This window comes from Crotalus tigris, unplaced genomic scaffold (assembly GCF_016545835.1).
Source record: "Crotalus tigris isolate CLP2741 ecotype Arizona unplaced genomic scaffold, ASM1654583v1 scf7180000018445.1570621, whole genome shotgun sequence".
Classification (NCBI taxonomy): Eukaryota; Metazoa; Chordata; class Lepidosauria; order Squamata; family Viperidae; genus Crotalus; species Crotalus tigris.
Genome location: NW_024097006.1, coordinates 821223 through 844500, shown reverse-complemented (window position 1 = coordinate 844500; position 23278 = coordinate 821223). Strand labels below are relative to the sequence as shown.

The window sequence follows — 23278 nt, the reverse complement described above, 5'->3', positions numbered from 1 at the left end:
AATGCTGTTTTGAGTGACCTATTAATTACAGTTATACAGCTGGTGATTTATATATCCCAAGTCATTTTCTTCTACTGTACAAGCTGAAAGGCACTTGACTCCAAAGTGCAAAACAATCAGAATAAAGGAACAAGGAGTAGCAGATGCCTTTGGGGCCCTAGAGCCCTCAAAATATCATCATATCTGATCACATATAAGAGAGCGTTGTCTAAAATTCCAAAGAAGCATAATAGATTAGAGGCAGGGAGACAGTAGATCTGAATGTACTGCTAGATCAGTGACAGATCTACAATAAGCCCAGAGAGGTTTTCTGACTCCTCATTATTTCCATGAAAATAACAATTTTTCTAATACTAATAAATTATAATATTCAATTATATCCCACAAATCTTGGCATGACCAGCATGGGATTTTCCTATGAAAAAAATGTGAAACTTATTAAGTCTGAAACTAATCTCTAGACTCTTTAATTCTAAATATAAGTTTCTGGTTTGGCAATTCTTGGAGTTGTAATTTAAAAAAAAAATCCCATAAGTCTGAAATTTGCTCACACTTAGGTTAACATTTTCTTAGATTGTACAGATAAATGTCCTAGTTCTGGACTTCTTTTATCTACTTACAATATTTGTAATCTGGGAAGAAGCCAAGACTTGGATCTGCTTCATATTATCCTACTATAAGCAAATACTTCTTTGCTAAAACATCCATCTGTTTGCCTAGAGTTAAAATCTTGGATCTCTGATTGATATATGATTCAGCTAACATTTTAATTGGAGATTAAAATTTGCTTGCAGATTAATCTGTAAATTTGACGCTGAAGGACTCTGGTCTTCAGTCTGTTTGGCCCAGGACCAGTAACAGATTACCCACTAGTTTTTATTGGCCCTCTTGCTTATGTGCCAAACATTTTAAAATAACCAAAACAGATAATGAAAATACACAAGCTGTAAAACAGAGATGTTAAAAAAAAACCACTTATATAAAGTCCTTTAAGCTGTTATTTGCATACTTGCAATATCTTCTAAGTATCCATGTCGCAACTGATTGAACTTTTCCTTACCACCTTATTGGCCAAAGTTAAAGAGTTTATTTTAGTGGCATGATTGCCACTAACCTCCCGATAATACAGTAATGTTTGTATAGCAGACACATTATGTTATTGCAGCCAACCTCTCTCTCTTTAATGGAGAGGGGTGCAAAATGGAAGCCACTTACAGGTAGTCCTTGGCTTATGATAACAGTTGGGTTGGGACGTTCCATTACTAAGCAATGTGGCCATTAAATGAGTCACCACATGACCATGCCCGATTTTATATCCCTTTTTGCTACAGTTGTTCAGAGAATCACTGCAGCTGTTAAGGAGTTACCACTGTCATTAAGCAAGTCTTGCTTTCTCTGTTGACTTTGCTTGTCGAAATGCAGCTGGAAAAAAATAGCCATACTGTAACCCCAAGGCATTGCAACCACTGTAAATACATGCAGGTTGTCCAGTGCCCAAACCATAATTGCATAACCCTGGGAACACTGCAGTGGTTGTAAGGATGAGGACCAGCTATATGTAACTCCTTTCAGCACCATTATAACTTCAAACGGTCACTAAATAAATAGTTGTAAGTCAAGGAATACCTGTACTTTAATGAAATATCACTAGATGAGGAGAAGCTATGGGTTGATGGCAGCCCTTTTTTCCTCATAGGCAGTGTTGGGATTCAGCCAGTTCGCACCACTTCGGCAGAACCGGTAGCCTAGGCCCAGAACGGACTTCCGGAAGCGCCATCCACACAGAGAACCGGTTGTTCACATATTTGAATCCCACCACTGCTCATAGGGATGGGTTCTTGGCTCCAGAATACCTTCTTTGTGACCTGATCTTCTACTACCGCTGCTGAAAACTGATGTCTTTCCATTTCACGGCAACTGTGTGTGAATAGTACAATTCATTTAACAAGCTTGAAAACAAGAATGAAAAATCTTTCCTTCCCACCAGGGGAAGAGTAATTATATCCACTTTGTAGTGATCCAATTAGTTCGACCATCAAATGCTTGTTATAATCAGTTTTTAAGTATTTTCAAGAGGACAAATTGTTATGAAATCTCCAATTGTAAAGGAACCCACATCCAGTGGTAGACTGACCAGAGTTTCTGTCATGTGTTAAAATCTGCAGCTATGGAATTAAGTTGTCGAGGGGGGAAATGGACGCCGGCATTGCTATCCAGGAACAGAAATCTGCCAATATTTTTTCCAGTTTCAGACTTTTTTTTTAGTTTGCATCCAATCTAATAAATAATTTACAATTTGAGGAGGAACAGCTACTGCTACTTTTGAACCACAATCAGGGGATGCTGACAGAAATCTGGGTTTTCCATAATATTGCCTTTGAAATAGCACATTTTAAAAAACCAGTAACTTTTTAACTAAACAAAATGGAATAACATGATTAGATGAAAATAATACATTTCATTATTTGTTCTGTAAGTAGTGTGTGTGTCTGTGTGAGAGTATTTATCTGTATTATTAAACCAACAGGGAAACAATCCAATACCTACTTACTGAGGTGACTATTGTATATGCAACGACAAATTTCAGATTATTCTAGAGATAGGCAACTTCAAATTATATTAGTTTATTTTAGTAATAATGCTTTATCCAAAGGTGCTTTTTCAAAAGGCAGCTGGACTTTGTTTTTCCTTGAAGACATTTCGCTTCTCATCCAAGAAGCTTCTTCAGTTCTGACTTGTCAGAAAAAACACCTTTGGGACGACCATGACCTGGATGTCTGAGGATTTTCACAGACATTTAACAATGGTTTAGTTAAAATGCTACAGGAGAATAATATCAACATGAAATGAACCTTGAAGGTTTCCAATATAGTAGTCCTTTGCTCTTACCAGTAAAATATTCATATTAATTTATTCGTCTAGAGGTGCTTTCAAATTAGCTTACAAATCCATATGTAATTTTGCACCACTGTTACACAACTCTTGACAGTTAAGCAGCTGTTATAGGGGTACAGAAACAAATACCCAGGCAGGCAATGTAGTGTTAACTCTGGAATGCAAAAGGCAAACAAAATCCTTTCTCACCAGATCAAACTGGTTTGATTCCCTTCCTGGCAGATGGTTTTGACTCAACACGCATTCCATGGTAGCTTTAGAAAATAGGGACCAAATTGCCCTCAAGTTTCAACATTAGCAAACATTGCCTAAATGAGAATCACTTCTTCTATTTGAATAATAAGAACAGTATGGCAACAAGCTACATTTATTACTAAATCATCTCTTCTCCTATAGGTGATCCAATTGTGTGTGTATGTGTATGTGTACACATACATGCTTACTGTACATGTATGAATATACTCAAACTTTGCTGAATAAAAGCTTAAAATCTAGGCTGATAACCAGTTCAATAGAATGAATAATTTCCCTTTGAAACTATATTTTAAAATATTAAAGATCCACTCCATTTAAATGATGCAGATTATATTGTTATTGTTACACAATAGTAACACGTACAATTACTATTGTTTACTTTGTTAATAATGGCAACAGTAATGATAATTATTGCATCACCATGAATACTACTTCATTATTTTGAACAAAGTATCTTCAAAACTAAAAGCTTATAAATAATTGTGTCTTGGCTTAATAAACGCAATGCTTCATATAGATTCTGGTTTTCTCTAGCATCAACATTGCGGTCTTTGTATTTATATTCCCCTTACTATAAACTTTTTACTGCAATCTTAATAATAAAATAATAGTAAAACTAATCCTGTAATGGAAATATTATTACTTTTATTATAGTAATAGTAATAGTAGTAAAGTTGGAAGGGACCTTGGAGGTCATCTAGTCCAACCCCCTGCTCGGGCAGGAAACCCTAAACCATTTCGGACAAATGGCTGTCCAGTCTCTTCTTAAAAACTTCCAGTGTTGGAGCATTTACTGCTTCTGGAAGCAAGCTGTTCCACTGATTAATTGTTCTCACTGTCAGGAAGTTTCTCCTTAGTTCTAGGTTGCTTCTCTCCTTGATTAGTTTCCACCCGTTGCTTCTTGTCCTGCCTTCAGGTGCTTTGGAAAATAGCTTAATTCCCTCTTCTTTATGGCACCCCTGAGATATTGGAATACTGCTATCATTTCTCCCCTTGTCCTTCTCTTCGTTAAACTAGACATACCCAATTCTAGCAACCGTTCCTTATATGTTTTAGCTTCCAGTCCCCTAATCATCTTTGTTGCTCTTCTCTGTACTCTTTCTAGAGTCTCAACATCTTTTTTACATCGTGGTGACCAAAACTGGATGCCGTATTCCAAGTGTGGCCTTACCAAGGCATTGTAGAGTGGTATTAACACTTCACGTGATCTTGATTCTATCCCTCTGTTAATGCAGCCCAGCACTGTGTTGGCCTTTTTGGCAGCTGCAGCACACTGCTGGCTCATATTTACGTGATTGTCTACTAGGACTCCGAGGTCCCTCTCACAGTTACTACTATTGAGCATGGTGCCACCTATGCTGTACTTGTGCATTTGGTTTTTCTTGCCTAAATGTAGAACCTTGCTTTTTTCCCCATTGAATTTCATTTTGTTAGTTAGTGCCCAGTGTTCAAGTCTGTCCAGATCCTTCTGTATCTGAAGCCTGTCTTCTGGAGTGTTGGCTATTCCTGCCAGCTTGGTGTCATCTGCAAATTTGATGAGTTCCCCATCTATCCCTTCATCCAAATCGTTGATGAAGATGTTGAAGAGTACTGGGCCAGAACAGAGCCCTGGGGCACCCCACTACACACTTCCCTCCATATAGATGCAGTTCCATTGAGGACCACTCGCTGAGTACGGCCGGTCAGCCAGCTACGGATCCCTCTGGTGGTGGTTCTGTCTACCCCACATTTTTCTATCTTGTCAAGTAGTAGGTTGTGATCTACTTTATCAAATGCTTATAATTAAGTGACAACAATGAAGAGGCATCATAATATGCAGAATTTTGTTTCACAAAGGGTGGCAAGCATGAAGTCCTATTTTTCAATGTTTTAAAAGTAAAAACCCAAAGGCATGGATTGAAAAAATGCAATTTAGGAAACTTGCTCCTTATATTTGCATTTTTAAAACCAACCACTTAATGGTTTGTTATTGTGGTTTCTGAGACAGAAAACACTCTTTTCTCTATAAAATAGAGTGAAGGAATGGAGAATCACTCATTATCAAGTTGAACTACTGGCCAGACCATACTCATTTGCTCTTGCTGACCTGCTGTAGATTATTTTGCACAATTTTGACCTAGTCAAAATTCTCAGCAGGAATAGATGTACAAAAAGGGAGATGTTAGGGATTCAATAGCTCTTTTTCTTTTTAAGTATGTTTCTGGTATTTTAACTAACATTTTCCTTTTATTAATGCAAATGTGTGTGTGTAAATGTGTGCGTACATTTGTTTCTTGAGGACTACCTTTACAAAATGGAGATTTTAACACAAAGTAATCAGCTCAAGACTGAAAACAAAGTATACCGTATAACAAATATTTTAATGCAATTTACAGCCATTCCTTTTTTTCCAATGCCATACTCAACTGTGGATGAAAAAAAAAATCAAATAATTTATGCAAATAATGTTGAAATCCTAAATTGTAATTAACATAGATAGAATATTTCTTTCTCTTTTCTTTATTTATGTCTAAACAAGAGAAGGCCGATAATTTTAATTAATTTTGTATCAAAACCATTGTATCGAACAATGTAATATATCAAGATTTGCAACAGCAAAAAGAAAAAAAATACTCAGAAGGAAACCTATGAAGAATCAGAAAGCAGTGTGTCAGCTGGAACCAGTTTGTTTTAAAATATTTAGGAAATATGCATTATTATGTCTGTTTAAAGACCCATGGTTCTACCCCTACCCCCACCCAACAAGTGAAATTCTAACCATGATAAATGTGAAATATTGGTCTATAGCAGGTATGTCAAACTCGCGACGTCACGTGACGTTGCTCAATGTATCGGGCCGATTTTGCCATTGCTGGCAGTGGGTGGGCATGGCTTCCATGTGACCCGTCTGGTCTGCGGGCCGGCAGTCTACAGACCCCTGGTCTATAGCAATGGTCTATAGGAATATGATTGTCAACAAACACCTTAGGGTTCATATTCAGATAGAGTTTTCCTTTCTCTTCTCCTAATCTTCTTGCCAATCAGGATATGAAACAATGGAGCCCAGCGACCCATCCAGAGCAGCTACTGGGTGCACCCAGCTCTTTAAGGCCACACTTAGATAAAGGGATATCGCCTGTAAAATTTTGTTTCTGTGAATCTGCTTTTCATTCAAGGAACAAATAGTAAAATTCTAATTTTCACTCTTGTCCTTTGTTTAAAGCTAAGGAGACCATTTTTCTTTCTTAGAACCAGATAATCGCCAAGGACTCTACGAACAAGATTAGGCAATTTTTCACGCCGTTATGGACGAGAGGTTCCTTAGTAGGAAGGGCTTTGAAGTACAAACATGCTCAAGCAAGTTCTTCAGACGGTGTGTAACATTCAGGAAGTGCTCATTCTTTAGTTGCATTTCCCAAACTAGTATGTTTGGGAAAAACAATTCACACAATTCCTGGCTAGCTTGCTTTTTGCCCAGGCTGTCTGGAGTTGTAGGAGTGGTTGGAGAACACTGATCTCTTTCTCGTCACCACTTGGAATAGCCGTTCTTTTTTCCTTGCATTAAAAGTGGAGGAACTTTTATGGCCTTGATTCAAATTGCATGGGGCAAAGGGACAACAGGCCTGTAAATATTAAGGTTGGCAAACCTTTGAAGGGGTGCTTTGCTTTGACGAAGGTTCAGATGAAACACTCCTCAAAGCTGCTTCCCAAAGCAACCTGGTCCCCTCATTTTTCAAGAGTGGGGGGGGGCCTTTGGGAAGCTGTTGCAGGATTGCAGCTAATATGCATCAAATGACAGACAGCTAAAAGTTTTCGTGGTATACACCAAAGTAATTGCCAGTTGGGCAGTTCACCAAATGCAATTGTGCATGCCTAGGCCCAAGCTGCCTATATTGGAGTCCAAAGCTTTATGTACTAAATGTATTCTGATTCTATCAGCTCCAGTATACTCAGCAGACAATCCTAAGTGTTTCAGCCAAATAGTTAAGAGATGCCTTCTCCCACAGCACTCATAAAGCAGCTTGAGGCCATCCAAACTGCTTTGCAGTAACAAACAGGATTGTCCCCATGGTGCACATTATTTAATCAAAGTGAATCTAAGCATATACATTTCAATGAAGCAATCCTGGGGATTCTCCCCATTATTTATAGTGGTTACAGTAACCAGCAATAATTTCTGGGAATAAAACAGGAGCATAAAAAAGCAAAGCTGAGGGCTTTTTGTGCAACATGTCTTCATTCAAAAACCGATGACTACATAGTAAATGGAAAAACGCCATCTCTCTGAAGTGACATTGAGGGATCAGAGCGCTTTGCCTGTGGGTTACCATCCTCAATTACTCTTGTACAGTACGTCATCTCTTCAAACTGTGGCTGTCAAATGGTGTTCAAGTATTCTACAACTGAAATGAGATGCCCCAAGCAAATATCCTCCCTCCCTTCCTAAAATAAGCTAAGATGGTATTCCTAAATCCAAATCCTCTCCATAAATGCTGGCTTGCAATTCTGACAAACCCCAAATAAATTACAATCCTCAGTAGAATCAACATTTGCAGGATATCAATTTAGAAACACCTAAGTTATATGGTAGCTTATTTCACACAGGATGGGGAAAGGAAAGGATTATGACCATAAAAACCAAAATAAACAGAAAAAAAAATCATCTCAATTAGGAAGGCTTTCAATGGAATCCAGTGGGCTTGGAAGCAAAAACCCTGAAGTAAAGATCTCAGATGTAAATGTGAAGGAGTATGGAAGTATTGTTCTACTGATGCCCCTATTAAATCATTCAATGAAATATTGGGAAAAATAGCTTACACGTTTCAGAGTTATTGTTCATTTCAGGATCCTTTCCCATATTCTGAGTGAATGTAATTTAGCAACTGAAGAACAGGTTACACAAAGGAGCAAAAGTAATAGAAAGGAGTGAAGAATTGAGCTGTATATTAAAATTATTCGCCTCCAGTTCAATTGTGGCATTTTAGAGAGCATTTGAATTAAAATAAGCAGAAGAATGTATAACAGGAATATTCTGTTGGTTTCTGTTATTGCTGTGGATCATGCTACTCAAAAGTAGACTGCAGATCTTTCAAAGAGCAGGAAGTAATTGTGATAGTAATTATACTGACATCTGTTGAGAAATGAACTCAGCCAAGTGTGATCCTTCCAGGAAACTCATGATTTGCTTTACTGAAAACTTTCTCCTTCAGAGGATGGAGGAAGGCATGGGAGGCTCAAACTCATTGTTCTCCTGAAAGGAAGATTTCATTAAGAAAGTGAGAGTAACAGAAACATTGGGGGAAAGTGACCCCCCCCCAGTTCTTGAAAGCAAAGAAACAGTGAGTGTAATCAAATGTGTATCTTGGATGTCAAAAAAGGAGACTTTAATAAATGCAGAACAATGATTAAAAAGGATTATTCCCTGTTGGGAGAAGCTAATAGAAGAGAAGCTCAGGATAAGTGGATGTTCTTTTGAAAAAGGAGATAATAAAAGCACAACTTCAAACAATTCCCATGGGGGGGGGGAAAGTAATGAAGAACACCCTGAGCTGCCAGCATGGCTACACAAAAGCATTAGCGAAGTGGAGAAAGAAAAGAGGGAGAAGGAGACAAAGAGAGGAGGTGGAAAGTAGAGCAGATCCCAAGAAAAGAATTACCTACAGGTAGCTCAGAATTCTAGAGATAAACAGTAGGAGTACTTAGTATTCAGAATAAACTGAAGTTGGAAAAAGAGCAATACAATAGCATGTTTGGATGTAAAACAGAAAAGGAATAGGAAAACACAGTATAGCAGCTGCTCAGTGCAAATGGCAAACTACTAACAAGTAAAAGACAGAACTATTTTGGCTCAGCCTCCTCCAGCAAGACATCATGCGTTCCTTTAGGGAATTGTAAAGTACAGAGTGAAGGAGTTGGATTGAAAATGAGGTGAGGGACGGTTGATTTATTTTAATGAGTTTGTATCTCCAAGGCCGGATGGTTTGCATCTTAAGAGTATTGAAGTAACCCTTAATAGTCTCGTCCAATCTTTACGCATTAACTTGAGAGATCTTGGAGAATGGATGATGTGTCAGATGATTGGAAAAAGACAAATAAAAATCCCTATCTTCAGTAAAGAGGAAAAAAAAAAAGAGGATCCAGGAGGTTCTAGTCAGTCTGACATCCATTTATGTAAAAAGTCTGGAGCACATCATTTAAAAAGTGATCTGTATCCTGCAAACAATGCAATCAGCAGAGATTTGCTAAAAACAAGTCTTGCCACATCAACACCCTCTTATTCTCTAAGGCAGGGGTCCTTAACTCTCGGTCCGTGGACCAGTACCGGGCCATGACATACCAGCAACCGGGCCACACAAACGAGCAAAGCCCCATCTGCAGGATGCAGGCAGCACAGAAAACCATGCACCCGCCGGTCCGCAGAAAAACCTCTTTCCACATGATGGGTTCCTGGTGCCCAAAAGGTTGGGGACCTCTGCTCTAAGGTAATAACTTCTTTAGTAAACTGTGGAAATGTTATATAGTCATAAAATACTAATAACATTCTGATGAGCAATCTACTTTAATATGCACTGGGCAACATGAAAATTAAATTGGTACCGAATTGACTCAAAAACTATTCTTGGACTATGCTCAGCAATGGTGTCAAGTGCCTGGGAAATCAGGAGATTCAGGCAGTTCAGATGAGTATAAAAAATTATTGCAAGCTTAAGCTCTCTACAAAAATCTGGCCAACTACCAGTCAAGGAAAATGAGCGGGAGATAAGAGAGACATTCAAGATGGGCTGGACTTAGATCTCTTGCAGGCAGGCAGGGACTCATGACTTATGATGCGTTTGACCCCTCCCTCGGGCTCAGCCTGGTCATCTCCTGCATTTGGTCACTCATCAAGTTCAGAAAAGGGCCACAACTGTGAACAGGGGACTACAAATTAGATCCTATGAAAACTGACTGCAGGAAGTGAGAAAGTTTAGCCTTGAGAAAAGACACCTGGGATGGGGATGGGCTAGGATAGCGCTTTTGAAATACGCAAGATTTCAGATAAAGTCAACAAATATTCTCTATTATTCCAAAGTGCTGGTCTCAGAAATATTTATTTGTGTGCTTATTCATTCATTAAACAATCATACATAGGAACTATGGATTTAATATGTCAGAGGTGGGCCAGGTTAAGAAACAGACTTTACAAGTAATACTGCAACTATACTTTATTAATATAGACCAGTGTTTTTCAAACTTGACAACTTTAAGATTTGTGGACTTCAAGAATTCCACAGCTAGGAGGGTGGCTAGGGAATTCTGGGAGTTAAAATCCACACATCTTAAAATTGCCAAGTTTGACAAACACTGATATAGATTCTAGTAAAGAATCGTGAAAGTTTGACAGTATTTCCCCCACCCTTCCACTTTATATTCCATAAAGATGGACCTAGTCTTCATGTGGAGGGCTGAAATCATGTTTTGCTTTTGTTTGATAGTTCACTGAGGAATTTTTATATACTGTTTTGATGTTTTATTGTATATTGCCCAGAGCCCTTCTTTGAGGGAAACAGTTCAGAAATGCAAAAAATACATAATAATATTTAGTATAATATTTTTAAGAAGCTGTTTTCTTTTGTCTGTGTTAACTCTGCAACAAAATTGAGCCAGCCAATTGCAGAAGCTTCAGAAAAGCGTAAAAGCTTTTAAAACAACCACTTGATGCAATAAAAATATAATTTCATCCATTCTAATTAATTCATTTGCAACACTTCCATTTCCTCTCAAGTATTTATTTCAAGAACCAAGTAGGAAGAGTACCAGCTCCTGAATAGTTGCCTCTTGCTGGAATTTGTTTTTTTCTGTATGTAAACTAATCCTGTCTTTCACATAACATTGTATTGAGAAACATTCAAAAAATTCCGGAAAGGAATTAAAGGACTTTGTGTAATTGCCCAATTTGTTCTACGAAAAAGGAACCAATGGGGTGCAATATAAAGCACATGTACACACATACACACACACACACACACACACACAAATAGACAAAACATTTTGTTGCCAGGAACAAGACAATAAAATAAATTACCAGATGGAAAGTGAAGTTCTGCATGATTAAAACAAAAAGCATCATTCCTGTGGTGCATTTCGCAAACAAAAAAGGACAACATTCGTGGTAAAAAAAAATTGAAATAGCAGATTTCATTTGAGATCTTGGAGGCCCACTGCTTCTCAAAGCAAATCCTGGGGCTGATGAATAAATAAGCTATCATAACATGAGTGAAGTTTTGCTCATGCCACAGGAGTTTCTTTTCCTCTCTTCTTATCTGCTGTGCAGAATCCCCCTCACCCACCCAGTCCAATCTGTTCTGCAGGATTCTCTAGTCTTCTGGTCATGGAAGCACAGATAGATACAGAGAACTACCAGTATAAGGGAAATGTTATTACAAATAATCCGTATTTGTTCCATTAACGCGGGCAGACTTTGAATCCAGCTGAGCATCTAGGTTGGCATAGACCAGATTCAAACATTCCTCAAGATCTATATGATAATGAATAGATAGATCTGAAGCTATCTTTGGAGGCAGTACAAGACAGACTGAAGTATAAACGATTGCTGGAATTGGGTATGTCTAGTTTAATGAAGAGAAGGATGAGGGGGGACATGAGAGCAGTGTTCCAATATCTCAGGGGCTGCCACAAAGAAGAGGGAGTCAAGCTATTTTCCAAAGTGCCTGAAGGCAGGACAAGAAGCAACTGGTGGAAACCAACCAAGGAGAGAAGCAACCTAGAACTAAGGAGAAACTGCCTGACAGTTAGAACAATTAACCAGTGGAACAACCTGCCTCCAGAAGCAGTGAGTGCTCTAACACTGGAAGTTTTTAAGAAGAGATTGGACAGCCATTTGTCTGAAATGGTATAGGGTTTCCTGCCTGAGCAGGCGGTTGGACTAGATGACCTCCAAGGTCCCTTCCAACTTTATTATCATTATTATTTTGTTGTTGTTGTTGTAGCCCCTTTCAAGCTGCTTATAAGAATGTAACTATAGAGTTATAGGACTTTTTCTTAATCAGACATTTATCTTTCTAATAGTCCGTTGGCTCACTTTTTGCTGTGGTTTTAGTTTTCTGTTTTGCTTTATAGGATTAGATCAGGGGTCCTTAACCCCAGGTTGCAGCCCACCACCAGGCCATGGCCTATTTCACAACTGGACCATGCAAGCAGTGGGCCAGTGCATGTGCACATACACACGTGCAGCTCAAGTTGTGTAAGTTGAGCTGTGCATTTGCATGCCAGCCCACCACTCACATGGCCCAGTTCCCCTCCCCCCCATCAAGCCCCCAAGCCACAAAGGTTGGGGACCAGTGGCTTTGATGATATGAGTTTTATTTGGAGTATTATGTTGGCTCTGGTGATGCTCCTTGGGTTATTTTTAGCGTATATCTTACTGAGGAAAACTGCATGGAATCCTGTGATTAGACAATATGTAACAAATAATCACTCCATATGTAGAAGCATTCACTTTTATGTCCTATCCTTCCCACGGCTTTCCATACTTGTTTTTCCAACAGTGTCATGCAACGTGTGGGAACACACTTTTGTTGCTGTGGGTCAGAAATCCTTGTTGATCCCCTGCAAATCCCAGAAAGATCTTCCCAAACCAGGCCTAGGTTGCCATCATTCTGTACTCTTGAAACTGATTCTTCCAAACTGGTTCACAACTATAGTGGGATTTGTGAGGCTACAGTCATTCTTATCTTTTCATTTTCTTTTTAAGGCAAAGAGAGCATGATCGGGCACAGAGAGTTCTCTTGGGGGATAAAGATAGATGTCAGGTCTGAAAGTTTTAAAGACTCCTATGTTTTATCATACAAAACCTGGCCCTGTACGCGATGTCTGGTCCCTGAAAGAGTCTGGATAATGTTTCAACCTGAAGTGGGCGCAGCTCAGAAGGAAATGTCTTCCTCATCTGTGTGTTTTTAAAATCTGTAGCACATAATTGGAAATGATTTCTTTTGCTCTCCTAGCCAACTCAGCCTGACCAGCCTGCCAAACGGATAGATTCACCCAACATGCTTAAAACAACACACAATTTCTGTGTGCCTGTGCTGCAACATCTGCACACGATGACCCCATTAAAACATCATGCTGATTACAGTTGGCTTCCCACAATGAGCTGAACTACAAACTTCTTGACCTCATTTTAGCACCCTCCACATTGCAAATACAGGATATCCCCTTCTTTCTCTCACCTTTGCACACACAGTTGCTCCCAAGCAAACCTTTAATTTCCCGTTGGTTTATTTACAGTACATCCTTAGCCAAGCAGGGACAGGAGTACCCCTCCCGATTAAAAAAAAAAAAGCTAAATCCTAATGTTCCCCAAAGAAGCAACATGTAAAATAGAAATAGAAACATCTGTAAAAACCACTATCAAGAGATGAGCAACAATGCCACCTTAGAAATACAAGGATTTTGTGATTTCCAATTCCTTCTGCTCTGACTAACATCATTTATTTAAAAATGATGCACAAGAAGGATTAGTATATGGCAGTGTTTCTCAACCTTGGTAATTTTAAAGTGTCAAAACTTCTACTCTCAGAATTCAGAATATCCCATTTTGGAATCCCAGGCCCAAACTCTTTCAAAGGTGTAATAGGCTACTGAGAAAATGTTCTTCATTAAGAGATTTGGTTACTAAAAAAAAAAAAAAAAAATCATCCATTAACTTCTTTCTTGCCTATCATTCAGGGGAACCAGGGTCTCCAGATGGGTGCTGGTGAAGGCATTATGGTGCTGGAAAGAGAATCTCCCTTTCCTAATAGTGGCATTGTGATGTCTGCTGCCCGCAAAAGATCATTTGCAGAGGAGAGATCAGGGGTGGCAAATGCTTACTGCCACCCATCATTTCCATGCATTAACCCTTTACTCCCCAAATCTCCCCCACCTCCAAGCCAGGACTCCCATATGGAAAGCAGCTAGGGAGGGGAAAAAAAACCTTCATGGAAAAAGACAGGACATGGAAAAGCACCGATCAATCTCAACAAATCACCATTTCCACTGATTTGCATATCTTGAGCTACAAAAAGAATGAATGACTTTTGGGTGCTCAGCAGCCATATTTAACCTATGGGAGGCTGACGACAGCAATGAATGAGAGCAAAGTGGACCGGACCACATCATGCTTATGGAGAAGCTAGGATTTTCGGCCTGTTGTGTTTTTTTTTTCCCAGAGGGCTAAGCAAAGTCAGACCTGGTTAATACTTGGATAGGAGACCAGCAGATATCTCTGAGCATAGTCTAGCCCAGGAAGTCAAAAACATCTGGAAAGAAAGTAATGTCACACCAGTTTTGTACTGTGGCCAAAACCACTACATAGACATGTTCATGCTGTTACCAAGGGTCCAATTTAATTTTAAAGAAACTTGTGTTGTTGTTTTTTAACCTTGATTATCAAACCACAGAAGAGGCAATTTTAAGGGCTTGTACCACTGTTTCTACATGTTTCTTACCTTATCGTGGTGATAAATAATGATGTCAGTTTTCAATTGTGATCGAAGAGTTTCTTGGATTGGAGAGCACACAAAACAGATTTCTCACAAAACAGATTTCTCATAGAGGACTATTTTTAAAGCCTTGTTCAAATAAATATATTTTTGTGAACTCCTTAGTAAACATAATACAGATAGTCCTCGACTTACAACAGTTAATTTACTGACCGTTCAAAGTTACAAGATCACTGAAAAAAGTGACTTATGACCATTTTTCACGCTGACGATCATTGCGGCACACCCACAGTCAGACCCTTGGCAACTGAGTCATATCTATGAATGATTGCAGTGCCCTGGGGTCATGTGACCATCTTTTGCGACCTTCCGACAAGCAAAGTCAATGGGGGAACTCAGATTCACTTAACAACAAACTCACTTAACCAATGCCTTACTTGGCAGCAGAGATTTGGGGCTCAAGTGTCGTCGTAAGCTGAGGACTACCCGTAACTACTTTTGCAAAAATCCAAGTCTAATCTTTTCTGTGATGTCTCTACGATCAAGATATTGAAACATTGCCTATGAAATGCTTTGGACGTAATTCCCCAGTTTGCAACCTTTCCAAATGCAGTGCTGTCAAGGGGTCCACCCAGTCTTCAAACAGAATTCCATTCTGCTCAGCTTTTAGTCCCTCAACCACTTAGAAGGCTCTTTCAGCATCAGTCTTCCCAACATTGCTGCATCTTCCTGTCTATAACAGACGAAAGCTGATGGAGCATAAAGCTGTCAAAAACCAGCAGAGTGATGCCGTCAGCTGTCTCAGGCACAAGGGAAACTGACGCAAGTTAATTTCCTGACCGATATGGATCATCCCGCTGTCCGCCTGCCCTCTCCTGCCAAGTGCAGTAGAAAGAGGCCAACCCTGTTTTGAAACCAGATTGACAGGCGAACAGAAAAAATGAAAAAGAAAAAAAAAACAATGGGGGAGGGGGAAGTAATAAAGATTCCAACAAAGACCAAGATGGTTAAGTCAATGAAAAGTTAGCAATCTACCCTCTAATTGCTTCCCATCATTGCCCTACAAGTGCCAAAACACTCCAGAGTTTGACTTTGAAAGATGTTGCTAACAGAGCAGCTCAAGCTTCTTTATGTTATGCAAGCAGGTAAGTTGTAATATCCTAAAGCAGCAGCCATGTTTTTAATGCATGGTTGAATTAAATTCCCTTTATGCACAAAGAAGGAGATAGAGGTTCTGAAGGGAGAGTGGAGAGGAACACTGAATATTTCTCATTCTCCGACCAGATTTCCCTGCATTCCATCAGTCCAGGCTGAGACTCCTTTCCAAGAGCCCCCCAATGTCTGTCTTATTCCTTTGTGGGGTTGGCTTAATGGGTTCAAGAGATCACAGTTTCTCGACAGTGATACTAAACAAGTGTTGGAAACATCCCAGACTCCCTCTCTCTCTCCCATCCTTCAGAAGCTGGTAAAAATTTCCATATTGCTGTTGCTTTAATCACAGCTAACTTTTTATGGGTGGTTTAAGATTTATAATTTTAATTCTGCTACTGACTGGAATGTATGCAGTTTAAGATCCCCCGTGCCGCTGATTATTATTTTACAATTCAGCTAGTGTTGTTTTTATTGCTATGACGCATTTCTCATTTTACATGTATTTGATTTGGTTCTGGCTCTGTGTGCGTGTGTGTATGTCTGCTTTCTTGCAAGTTGCTCAATTGTTTAAGACAGCCATGAGCATTTTGCAGGGAGTTGCAGTTAATGAGGTCCATAGTGGGTAAGGTAATGATGTAGAATGGATGCGGCAGTATCCTATATTTAGATACAGTCAGAACTTTCTGTTTTCTGTCTTGGGGAGGGGGGTAGTTAGGTTTTCCTTCTCCTTTTTTTAAACTGTAAGAACTATTTTAAGGTATCAAGCGTTTCCTCCCTCAGAACACCATGGAACTGAAATCCAGTGGTGCAGCCAGTAGAATCTCCATGGACCTCAACAAGGCTGCAGGCAGGAGGAAGGTAGCAAACAAATAAGGCCTTCCATCCCTTTCCCTTCAGGCCTTTAATAGAAAAGTTATACAGAAATAATATCCCAAAGGTAGATCCAGAAACATTCTTGGAGCAACAGACTGTTATAAGGAGGGGAAGAAGGCAGAAAGTAGCTTCCTGGACAACTGAGATTCCCGTATCACATGCATTTGAATACATGAATGACTCCCTTCTTACCTTAAACCCAGGGGTTTCCCCTTTTCTTCCCAAAGCTGTGGAACCTGTTAGTTAAAACAAAACAAAGCCAAACAAAATCCAGAACCTCTGATCTATAAAGTGGTAGCTGTAGCATATTTGCAGAAGAAAAATCTCTATCCTTTCTGCTATCCTTTCTGAATCTCTACCTTCTCTGTCCTTTCTGAATCTTAGAAAATTTGCTATGGATGTCCCAGAAAATGAAGGGTTTTTTTGTGTTGTTGTTGTTGTTGTTTTGGCCATGGAACCCCATCAAGATCTCATTAAACACTAGAGTTTGAAAAACAATCTACTGTTGGTGACACGAAATATATGTCTTCCTCAATTAACTGGGTTCCTGTTAGCACAATTTAAACTCAATCAAATGTTCTACAATATTGAACAACATATATTCTCAAAGTGGAGGTTTTTATTTAGTTCTCAAGTAAAACATTTAAGAATGTGTCATATGGCAGAGGACAGGATCCTGTCTCTTCCATCTTTCACCTCCACCAGTTTGAGTAAGGAGATCTGAAAGGCCCTTTACTTACGCATATTTAGATACAAATACTGCAAAAGGCCAGCTAACTCAGGAGCTTGATAAAGCAAGATCCCATCCTTGAATGGGGATCTCATCTGAAATCCTAGGATACTAACTTCAAGTTTTCTTCATCAGTGCAAGGAGGTCAGGCACAGGAAAGAAGAAACTGGGGGTGCTATAAAGTCCTGTAGCTCGTACATGCACATTTAGTCTTGCTTGGGCATAACATACATAAATCAGCAAAGAATGGTTTTATGCTGCCTCCAATTCATGACCTACTGTATACCTACTCAAAGAAAAGCTACAGAACTCCTTGCTCGAATGGATGACTGACAAGGGAACAGTGGAAGGAGTCGTGGTCCTCTTCATTTGTGCATTTCAAAGATCCCTTAATGAAAGTCTGTAACACAACTAGATCAAACTGTTGACTATCTGAATATCTGGTCCAAATCTGAAACAGGTAGGCATGTACATAGAGAAAATAAAAGTTGGAGGAATGTGCTTTTCAGTAATGTTATGTTTTTAATATTAGCTACACTGTCTCACCCCCTCTTTCTCTCTTTCATGATGTGGGTCTTCCCAGCTCTTGTGTACATCTCATATTGCCCTCTCCTGTGGTCTGCCTTCTATAAGCAAAAACCGGCATAATTGTCAAGGCTGGTTTCAGAATGACAACATGCAACCCGGTGATAACAACTTTGTTACACACTGCTTTGTTTGAGTTCTTGCCAATCGAAATTCTATGCCAAATCTGTGGGAAAAAATGCCACCTTGCAAAAAAAAACAAAACAAAAAAAACACCCCAACCCATCTGTCTTGCTTCCTATGTTGACAAACAACTGATATGGATAGTAACCAGAAATTTAGGAAGAATCTGGAAATTGTTTCTTGCTCTCCAACAAGAAACAGGGTTTATATCAGCCATCCACACTTCAGTTCGGCAACACCAGAAAGGTCTTGAGTGGAAAATGCCAGATGTGGTATTCTCATCATATTCAGATGTTACTAGGTAGGACTGGCTGTTTAAATCAGTGCAGAAGACTTGACATGCTATGCATTTGAAATATCTTTTTTTTCCCCTTTCCCACTCTACATTGCTTCAGATCTAGCCTGAGAAAAAGTCCTGAAGGTCTCAAAAGCATTCATGGTTTGCCATGTTTTAAATTGGTCCTAATCAAGGGTTTTGGAAAATTATAGAGGAACTTGTGCTTTACAAGATTGCTTTAATGTTAAATATGGGTGATCTCCAGATTGTGAGTTAGATATAAACTTTGAAAGACTGATTTCTGGCTGATAGAGCCTCTCTTCTTCCAGTTCTGGATTGGCTAAAATTACTTAGCATAAAATGAAACAATATTTGCCAGGAATGGTACTCTAGCCTAAACTTTATAACCGAAGACTATAATTCCTCTTCAACAGAAAGAAGAAACAGAAGCACTTTTTTCTATTTATGGAAAGGAAATCCTTTCACACAAGCTCCCATATTACATAGACAAGTCATGGGAATAAGTATCTTATATCTACCATTTCCCCATACCACGGCCATCCAGTAACTCTATTCTGCTCTCAGGGTCAACTACAACTCTGTTCTTTCAAATCCTCCTCCTCTTTTTTTTTTTAGCTCCAATCGTGAGCTTGAACATACCATCTCCACAATTCGATCCACCGGGAAGAGGAACACAAGAAGACCACAGAACTCCGCTGACTTTGCTGGTATGTAAGGATCATCTTTGATGAAGGAAGCAGGAAGACCAAGAAGAAAGAAAGGAAATCACAAGTAGTCCTTGACTTACGACCATAATTGAGCCCAAAATGTCTGTGGCTAAGCAAGGCAGTTGTTAATTGAGTTTTGCCCCATTTTACGAACTTTTTTGCCACAGCTGGTTAAGCGAATCACTGCAGTTATTAAGTTAGTAACACGGTTGTTAAGTGAATCTGGCTTCCCCCATTGATTCTTGCCTATCAGAAGGTCACAAAAGGTGATCATTTGACCTTGGGACACTGCAACTGTCTTAAATATGAGCCAATGGCCAAGCATCCAAATTTTGATCATGTGACCACGGGGATGCTGCAGTAGGGTGAACAACGGTCATAAGTCACTTTTTCAGTGCCGTTGTAACTTCAAACGGTACTAAATGAATGGTTGTAAATCGGGGACTACCTGTACAGTCTTTTATAATCTCTAAAATGACTTAGATCCTATAGAAACCCATCAGCCTCCTCCTACTTTCAGCGTGCCCCTCAATATATAGAAGGACATATGTTCAAACCAGCCTTGTTATGGGAACAAACGGCTGCTGGGCTTGACCTATGGGTTTAGATCAGGGGTAGGCAACCTCGGCTCTTTTATGACTCATGGACTTCAACTCCCAGAATTCCTGAGTCAGCTGACTCAGGAATTCTGGGAGTTGAAGTCCATGAGTCATAAAAGAGCTGAGGTTGCCTACCCCTGGTTTAGACTGAACACAGAGAGAGGCATACATCCTGTATTTGAGAATTGGTTTCCTGATCATTCCTAGGAGAGTCAGGCAGCGAATCCTTCTCAGAATGTCTAAGAACTAACCTTCTAATACCCAAAAAAACACACTTGTCATATTTAATTGGCATAAATTAGTTCCTGTAACAAAATGCTTATTTACCTAAGCATTTCGATCATGCCAGACAGCTGAAAATTAAAGGAGAGCCCCTCACCCTTCCCGATCCAGTTGCAGGTTACTCAGAAATTAACCCTAGTTCCCTCGAAAGAGATGGAAGAAAGAAAAAGCATCCAAGTATCATTTGTATATTTGGAGGAGATAATATGGTTCCCTGCCACCACCACGTAAAGGACCCCCACCCCCCTTTTTTCCCCTGGATGCTAAGTCACAAATCATGAAAGAAAAGCTTCAGTTTTAATTCTGGAACAAGATTTTCTGCCTTTTGGGCATTACATGTACTATAGCAGTGTTTCTCAACCTTGGCAATTTTAAGGCATGTGGATTTCAACTCCCAGAATTCCACAGCCAGCAATGCTGGTTGTGGAATTCTGGGAGTTGAAGTTCACATGCCTTAAAATTGTCAAGGTTGAGAAACACTGTACTGTAGCCTTTTTTTAAGGTGGCCAAAATGCAGCCCAACCCCTGTTCCTTTTTCATTGTTTTGGGTGTAACAGAAGTTTTGCCTGGGAAGGGGAAGGAAAATAGAAGCCTGCGAGATTTATTCACCGTGTTCGATCTAAGACTTCTCTGATTAGGCGCCCTTTAAATGCACTGACTGAACTACACCACCCATCATTCCTAGCTGCCCAAGATGGGGGGCAAAGGGATGTGTAGTTGCACATATTGGGGGGGGGGTTATAGAAACTGTGAAAGACTACTTCTCCTGTGGGGTACATCCTATGAAAGCATTAGTCATGCTCACAATCATTCTACTTGCATTTTAACACTTTATTTTTGTAGCCCGTTGTAGTGCAAAACCGTAAGACGCGTAGGCCACAAACCCACACATCTGCAGCGCTGCCCCTGCGCTTCGTAACTTTTATTTTGAGTGTAGAGACACAGAGGAAAATGTTCTTTTGAAAGCCATGGTTTGCGGGCACCTATTCTTCTCTTACTCACCCCACGCCCAGCCCCAAGAAAACACTGTCTTTCTGGTTTTATTAATCTTCTACTCTTATACAGGAGTACCACCACTGGGCCCCAAATTTTTGTCATTAGGTGAGACATTTGTTATGTGAGTTTTGCCCCACTTTAGGACCTTTCTTGCCACATTTGTTAAGCGAATCACTGCAGTTGATAAGTTAGTAACATGGTTGCTAAGTGAATTTGGCTCCCCCCCCCATTGACTCTGCTTGTCAGAAGGTCGCAAAAGGGATCACATGATCTTGGGATACAGCAACGGTCATAAGTATGAACCAGTTGCCAAGCATCTGAATTTTGATCACATGATCATGGGGATGCTTCAAAGGTCGTAACTGTGAAAAAGGGTCATAAGTCACTTTTTTCAGTGCCGTTGTGACTTCGAACAGTCATTTAATGAAACTGTGGTAAGTCGAGGACTACCTGTAGTACATTGTCTCAGCTCTTTTGAAACACTGTAACCTCCTTAGGTTCCCAGTTGCCAGACTGCTATTTATATATTGGGTGGTGTGTTTGTGTTGGGGGGGGGGGAGGCTGATGCACACAAACTTTTTAGGTCTTATTGCATCTGAGTTGCATAGCTCTAGACATCCACTTGATGACAGCATAGGGAAAGCCAATTCTTTACTGCCATCTTGTGGGCATTCAGAACTTTGCAGGCCAGATACAGTAGGTAGGTTGGCCTAGGAAAGTAATGCTAGCTGCACTGATAGTACTGCACTTTCCCTTAGAATAGACAGTGCAGGGCCATTTCTCTCTTCCTAGCAACCCCACTTCTTGGCAATACACAAGGAGCTCTGGGAGCAGCAGAAGGAACTCGCTTTCCAGGAAAGGACAAATCTTTTTATCTGCCAAACTGCAAGAATTACTTAGGCTGTAATTGCACAGGTGGGCTTTTGTTCTTCTAAAAAAGGTCCTGGTCTTGCAGCTTAGTATATTAAATGGATGTGGTCCTAGATTTTTCCTAAGACTGTTTTTGATCGTCTCCCACAAATCTTACAACCTCTGAAGCACAATAACATAGGGAGAGCAAAGAAAGTGTTTGTACACACCCTCAACACGGCAAACAATTTATCCTATGTATTTTTCAGGTGGCAGAATGGGCCTATAGAATGTCCCCTGGTATACTTTCTCTGATAAATGTGTCCTTCTTCTATTCTTTTCTCTTACAGATGCTTGGAGCATAGAAGGAAACAGCACAATAATAAACGCAGTTGCTGCCTTTCCAAGCTATACAAACTGGTTTCATGATGGAATAACATTCATATCGACTTTTAGTTATTAAGGGAGAACTTTCTCCTCTATCTTAAATAGATATCCTAAAAGTTCACCAGTGAGTAACTTGCTTCTGAGCTTTTAGCCCAACATGACTTGTATAATTAAGGTTATCCTAGTAGAGAAGTAAAAAGGTGTAGAAACAAGCCATTGCTAAATTTCTGAATGTGCTCAGCCTGTTCACATATTCCAGGACACATACCTAATTGGTCAACAAGAATACACTAATTAAGGTAGTGTATCACAGATAAGCAGTGCATTTGTTATTTGGACACATCTTATCATTTTTGTGGTAGGTTTCAAATGCACGAATACAGTAATGTGGTGGGGAGCAGTTACAGGCAATGCACAAACCCCATGGAGGGAAAAAAAGCTGCCAACACACAATGATCTTCCATATTTGCAAATATGGAACTTTTACAATGTTTTAAATAAGCGATGATTTCCTTTTTCCTATGCAAGATTGAAAGAACTAGTCTGCATAAGGCAGCCCACATTGCAAAACCTTATCTACAACTAGGTTAGATGAGTACAACAAAACAGACTAATTTAGGACTAAGCCCTTTTGAAGTAGGTGGAACATTTTAGTAGATGTATGCAGAACACATTGTTATTCACAAGGATTGTTTGACCTACATGGGGAGAATATGTACAAAAACAAGGCCTGAACCACTTTTGACTGTACTCAGGTGTCTGGGTCAGTATGTGCATTGGTTATTCATCCCAAGTACACCAAAGAAAGAAAACGAAAAAAGTATTCGAATTCCTTCCCTAATTTTGTCTTTCCAAGGATGCAAAGAACAGAGATCCTGCATTAATAATTGTACACAAAAGCAAATTTCCTGGGTGAAAATTCTCATCCTGCCCTTTTTTTCTGCTTCTGGCAACTTGTCTGTCTCCATTCATTTTGCTGGTGATTTCTCCAAGGTAATTTCTCTCTTACCCACCGTTCCCAACCTGTTGTATAACTAATGCTGGTAGCATCAAGGTCAGGTGCAGAAAGCATTAGTATTTCATGC

The 23278-nt window shown here is 39.7% G+C and overlaps 1 protein-coding gene and 1 long non-coding RNA gene across 5 annotated transcripts in view; one reads left to right on the top strand and one right to left on the bottom strand.

The window, feature by feature from the left end:
* HDAC7 (histone deacetylase 7) overlaps positions 1-23278 on the bottom strand; it is a 229010-nt gene that overhangs the window by 172493 nt on the left and 33239 nt on the right. The window lies entirely within an intron of this gene.
* On the top strand, positions 9557-22182 carry LOC120312206. Its single transcript, XR_005557817.1, has 3 exons — positions 9557-9611; positions 18989-19080; positions 22157-22182. It is a non-coding gene; the product is annotated as an uncharacterized LOC120312206 (long non-coding RNA).